The sequence below is a fragment of the Pinus tabuliformis genome, chromosome 6 (assembly GCF_031772625.1).
Source record: "Pinus tabuliformis cultivar Carrire ecotype Pingquan chromosome 6, CPIR1, whole genome shotgun sequence".
NCBI classification, from domain to species: domain Eukaryota; kingdom Viridiplantae; phylum Streptophyta; class Pinopsida; order Pinales; family Pinaceae; genus Pinus; species Pinus tabuliformis.
Window position 1 is genome coordinate 1,594,750,607 of NC_142292.1, and position 5,979 is coordinate 1,594,756,585.

The window sequence follows — 5,979 nt, forward strand, 5'->3', positions numbered from 1 at the left end:
AGACAAAATGACACAATGTGTTCAAGGAATTCAAAGATTCCATCTGTTTGGAATTTTCTTTACAAATAGTAATATTCGCAGTTGGGCAATAGTACGCCAGTGCTAATGCCTCTTGTTTGTACAGCACCTTTGCTTTACAGATAGGACGTACACAAATTGTTGATCAGCTTCACCAAGAATCGCTTGGCTCTATGTAAAGTTTAAACCACTTTTATCTATTGTAATGTTAAGGGCGAACAAACATGTAACGCTATAACCACCAGCATGAGAAATGATACACAAAGACAGATGGGTATTTAGATCTGTCTCTGTGCATCATTGCCCATGCTTCTGGTTATTGGCGTGACAGGTTTCTTTGGTCTTAACGTTCCAATAGTTGAAAGTGGTATACACTACAGAGAGGCAAACGATCACTTGTGGAGCTGATGAAGAATCTGTAGACACCTCACCTGGAAAGCAGCGGCGCTATACAAAGAAGAAACATTAGTAATTATTTCTTATTATATCGTTTAGCGTTTGGTTCCTATTATAGATCATCATGTTGTCATTATTACGAGCTTCAAAGATTTCATTTCCCGCAGACACTCAGAGGTATCGTTTCCCGGAGGCAAAGACATTCACAACAGAGTATCTAAACCAAGTTTTAACAGGACAGGTAAAGGGTATGTGTTGTTTATGTATACAGACAACTAGGCAAAACATATTTCTTTTTTTGTGTGTTTTTGTGGTGAAAACATTGTTCATATTCTGAGTAATTCATTGAAAGTATCTGGCACTCGTTGCCTCGGACCTTGAATCTTATATAGAGGAAGTTGAATGGTACCGTCTCGACATCTCCCCTCGTTTACTGACTACTTGAAGACTGACCTCCATAGCTCGGATTAGTGGGTCACTTTTGATTTCGCTTGTGTTAATGTGTGAAATTCTACTGGACGACATGCTGAAGCAAATATTTTCTTCATCCAAGATCCATGAAAGGGACGCAGGGAGTTCTCAAAGACGATCCTGAATCTACCCGGGAAGATGAATTGTCAAAGGCCTCCTGGATCTTTCTGTCAGCCAGTTTTTAAAGCATGACAACGTGCCGCTGTGTTTAGTAACTTCCCCCTCCTCAAATACAAAGATGGAGGTAAAGGACCAAATATTCATAGGCCTTATCCAGCGGATATACATGTCCTAACATATTTTTAATATTGTGACCACCACTTAAGTTTGATGACAACACCTAACAAATTTTATATGTTTGAAACAGTGATTTACTGAAAACTAATACTATAATTTCCTCAAGGATTCATTCTAATTAATGGGTATTATTCATCTCTACTTTAAATGTCAAATGGAAATATTAATATAATTACCTTATTAGTCCCTGCCGTATTGCATGGGACTATAGGAATCGGACAGTTGGTTTAACATTAGTTTAGGTCAGTCTATTTTTGAGTCTGCTCTTGCTAAAATCATAGGAACTTAGTATACCCGACTTGCAGATGGTTGGTTATGCTCTTGGTGTTATAGTGGCAGCTATGAGGTTTGATCCTTGGTCTCCCATAGATTAGGCCTGACAATTACAGATTCACCATATGGTTAAAAAAAAAAGAAACATTAGTTTAGGTTAGAATTTTTAGTCGCAATATTAATATAATTACCTTATTAGAATTCATTCTAATTAATAAGTATTATTCATCTCTACTTTAAATGTCAAATTGAAATATTAATATAATTACCTTATTAGTCCCTGCCGTCTTGCATGGGACTATAGGAATCGGAACCGTTGGTTTAACATTAGTTTAGGTTAGAGTTTTTAGTCGCAATATTAATATAATTACCTTATTAGTCCCTGCCGTCTTGCATGGGACTATAGGAATCTGAACAGTTGGTTTAACATTAGTTTAGGTTAGAGTTTTTAGTCACTTTGTGTATTAATCTGAACGGTTGGTTTAACATTAGTTTAGGAATCTGAACAGTTGGTTTAACATTAGTTTAGGTTAGAGTTTTTAGTCACTTTGTGTATTAATCATAGCTTTCTCTTGTGTAACCATATTCCAACAGACTTCAATGTCTTATTTGGCCGGTGGAGAAACCATAACTACATATTACATTCGATTTGGTTAGTTCATATTTCACTCAAGCAAACTAATTTGCAGGTATTAGATGCTGTGGTGATCAGTGTAGAAAACCTAAGTCATTTAACGCGATCATTAATAAGTTGCCAAGTGGTCCGTGCATGTTGGCGTGGTTTGGACAGTTCGACGGGTGTCTACGGAACGGGAGCTGGGAAAACAAGGATCCCCAAAGTTCCATCACAGTAAACTTGCAAATTTTTCAGGTATTCCTTTCAGCGAGTTTCCTTTCAGACGTTCTAACAGAGCCCGAATCAAATCGCCTTTGCTGAGGGTTTCCACACTGCTGCATCTTCAAAGCGGTATACGGCTCTGCGGAACCACAAATGACTGCTGCGAGATAAGCATTGCAGATTAGGCACATAGATAAATATACAAATGACTGCTACGAGATAAGCATTACAGATTAGGCACATAGATAAATATACAAATGACTGCTGCGAGATAAGCATTACAGATTAGGCAAATAGATAAATATTATGAATCGTCTTATCACTTGGAATCATACACTCTCACTTTTGTGTATTTGATACTTTTTGGACAGAGGGCTTCAAGGACTGCTTAGGTTTTCATTCTCACTGTCATAATTTTCTTTTTAAAAGGGTTTATAAATTATTTTGTAGTTGCGAAGGTCATTATCTCTTGTGAAAAATACAAGAGGAGTATGTTCGAGGGTTGTGTTTCGATTTGGTTTTGGTTTGTTGTTGTTGGTGTTCCTTTGAATGGTGCCAGACATTTTCCTTGTTCCTTGAATGGTGCACAATAGCAGCTTTGTCCTGCAATGGAGAACAGATCGACTCCTGCAAGTTGTTTCCAAATCCGACTGGAAGGACTAGAACCATTTTATCTAAGTTGTTGCCTGCTAAGTACATCACATTGTGCAAGGTGCACCAAGTTTTGGCTTTGCATTACATCTCATTCAAAATTAAATCAGAATAACGATTATCCAATGATCTTGATCCAAGATGGCCAATTAGTTTATCCCGAAGTTAAATTTATTGATTAGGGTCTGTTGTTGACCTTGCGACTAAGGTAATGCAACAAAGAGAAAAGCTCAGTTTTGAATTTTGTATCAAGTTTCAAGTTCAGAAATGTGGAAATTAGTCATGCTTAAAACCATGCCATTTTTATTTTATAAGAACAACTAACTTGCTACAAGCATTAGAACCTTATAAACCTAAAACCATGCCATTTTTTTTATGAGAACAGCTAACTGTGCTACTGCCATTAGAAACCTTATAAATCTATATCATTATTTTCTCAGTGGTGTACTTTTCCAAAGTTCTTGAATTTCTTATAATCACAACTACTTTCTTTTTTCCTGAGTTGTAGATTTTAGGTTTCCAAGAGCATTTTTATCATTTCTTTGGCTGCATGTGGGGATTTTATTCTAGTGTAGACTTTGAGTGCTGAACTTAACTTTACTTGAGTTGGTTGGAGCAGGTACTATGGGCAGGGTCTAACAAGTTAGAACTTGGGGAAGGCAATCTTCAATGTGTTTTATTGCTTAGCTATGTTAGATATTAAAGAAGCAAACAATGTACAGGAGATGGTGTCAAAAAGGGATAGTGCAGTGGCATTCCTGCAAATACAATCAACGTCATTTACTTCAAAGGCATCCAAGAGGCAATTTGAAGCTGACAAGTTATTATGGTTGATAGTTAAAGATACAAATTCTGAATATGGATTTGGGATTGTGAATATTCAGGTGGTATTTCTGTCAAAACCATTTCATTCACACAGGTGCCTTATGCTGTAAGTTTCCTTATGTGAACATATGCCTTGCACTCAATGGCACTCAACGCAGGGACTTGCTGCCACGCAGCCCTCTTTGTTTATATTTAAAATTTCAAGAACTCGTTCTGATCAGTAATTATTATTCATTTGGCTATTGTAAATTTATAGAATGTATAGTAAATTTTAGAATAGGTTTATTCTCTCGTCCTTGTATTATTATTGTGATTATATATATATATTTTGTAATTATATCTATATATATAATTATTGTAATTATATATATATATATATATATATATATATATTAATTATTATATTATTATTGTAATTATATATTTTATATATATATATATATTTATTATTATTGTAATGATTAATATTTTTTGAAATTACAAGGGGTTTGTTGGATTTTAATCAATCTAAATAATTATTTAGATTTTTTTTAAATTTTATGCTTTTATTTGAAAAAAAATGTTTCTTATCTTTACGAAATGATTATAATAAAATAGATAAAATAGATATTTTGAATTTGTAATTTAATTTGAAAATATATGAAAACAAACTCATTTTATGAAAAAAATATTTTTGATATTTAATTTTATAATTGTCACATAGATTCTTGAATCTGATTGAGAAGTAAGAGCAATGAGGGTTTTGTGGTGAGCAGTTTTTTCCACGAGAGCAACTCAAAAGCAGCGAATAATACTAGTTTATATGTTGGCTGTTTCATCAATACAGAAACAAATGGTGACGGTTGTATATTCCTTCAGTATCTGCCACTGTCACAACAATTTAGAACAGTATCATGCTTATACGTAAATTATGCTGCGCTAATGTGTTTCTGCCTCTTGGTTTCCCGAGTCACAATTAGTATCTAATATTTTCTGAGTTGATCTTAGTTATCTTTTCTGGAAATTCCAACATCCGGAAAGATGATATATGTATAGTTACTTCCAATATAATATAAATATCAGGCTTTTTTCATACTGAAAAAAACTCGAAAGCAGCGACGTCTATGTCTGTGAAAAGGTTGTCGGTGGCTGGACTGGTCTCTATGCCAGTGGTAGGCGCTGTAGGATTATGAAGGGGACGAGGGGCCTGCCTCATTTGAATAATTAACAAGATGATTGAAGCTGTAGTTCAGCGAAGAGAAATAATACTATTTGAATTCATGCTGTAAGAGAGAATATCTAGTTTAGCTTTTGTGAGTATATGATGGTGTTGGAACCCCATTCTTTATGTAACTCCGGTTGTGACTTGAGAATTTTATCCCAGTTGTGGATTGCATTGGTCTGACAACCTCTTAGTATTTAGTAGGGTTTTTATAGATTATTTATTTGATTAGAATTTTGTTGGTCTTTTTATTCATTAAAATTCTGGATTCAAAATCAACAGTTTGCTTTTATAATGGAACTAATAAATTGAAATTATAATCAAGTTAAAAATGATTGAAATTTTATTTAAATACACTATTTATTTAAATCATGTTATTCTCAAACATTATCTATTTGAACACTTTTTTAAAAAGTATTATAAGGATTTCATTAATCCCAGCACTAAATTCCAAAGGCTACTTTTAATTGATAAGCACTTCTAAACAATAGTTTTCAACGAAAAGTTGGAAGCGCTAATTGCCAAGCCCAGTGATGGTTATGTTATCTTGGTCGATGTTTTGCACGCCCATGTTTGTGGTCAAGGTAAACGTTTTTGACATAGTTGCAGTGACCATTTTGTTGGAATTTAATTTCAACTGCAACATAAACAGTTGGACAGAAATCTGATTTGCTGTAGATATTCCAGACTGCTGGATGCCTCAAAGTCGTGCTTGATATTTTGCACATTAATGTGCATTAAATTTTTAGCATTAAATTCCCCTGCAACAGCCGACTTCATTTCTTCAAAAGACATCACCGCTTGCTGCATTCAATATGCAGATAAGCTTTAGAAGATATTTGTATTAACTTATTGTTTAAAGTCAAATATGTTTTAACATATAAACGTAATGAATAGCAATTCTATTTTAGGTTAGAAAAATGATAAAGAGTTCATTTTTGTAACGCACCGCAGTGCTGAACTGTAATTTTGAGATAGTGAAAAATCGGTTTGTGGAACTGAAGCGTTC

General features: G+C 34.2%; 1 long non-coding RNA gene across 2 annotated transcripts; it reads left to right on the forward strand.

The window, feature by feature from the left end:
• The first annotated feature begins 237 nt into the window (after window positions 1-237).
• On the forward strand, window positions 238-4,003 carry LOC149264934 (uncharacterized). 2 transcript variants are annotated; one of them, XR_016250400.1, is made up of 3 exons: window positions 238-486; window positions 566-655; window positions 3,564-4,003. It is a non-coding gene; the product is annotated as an uncharacterized LOC149264934 (long non-coding RNA). The 2 variants fall into 2 exon arrangements; XR_016250397.1 differs by having other exon boundaries at window positions 582-655.
• Window positions 4,004-5,979: the final 1,976 nt, after the last annotated feature.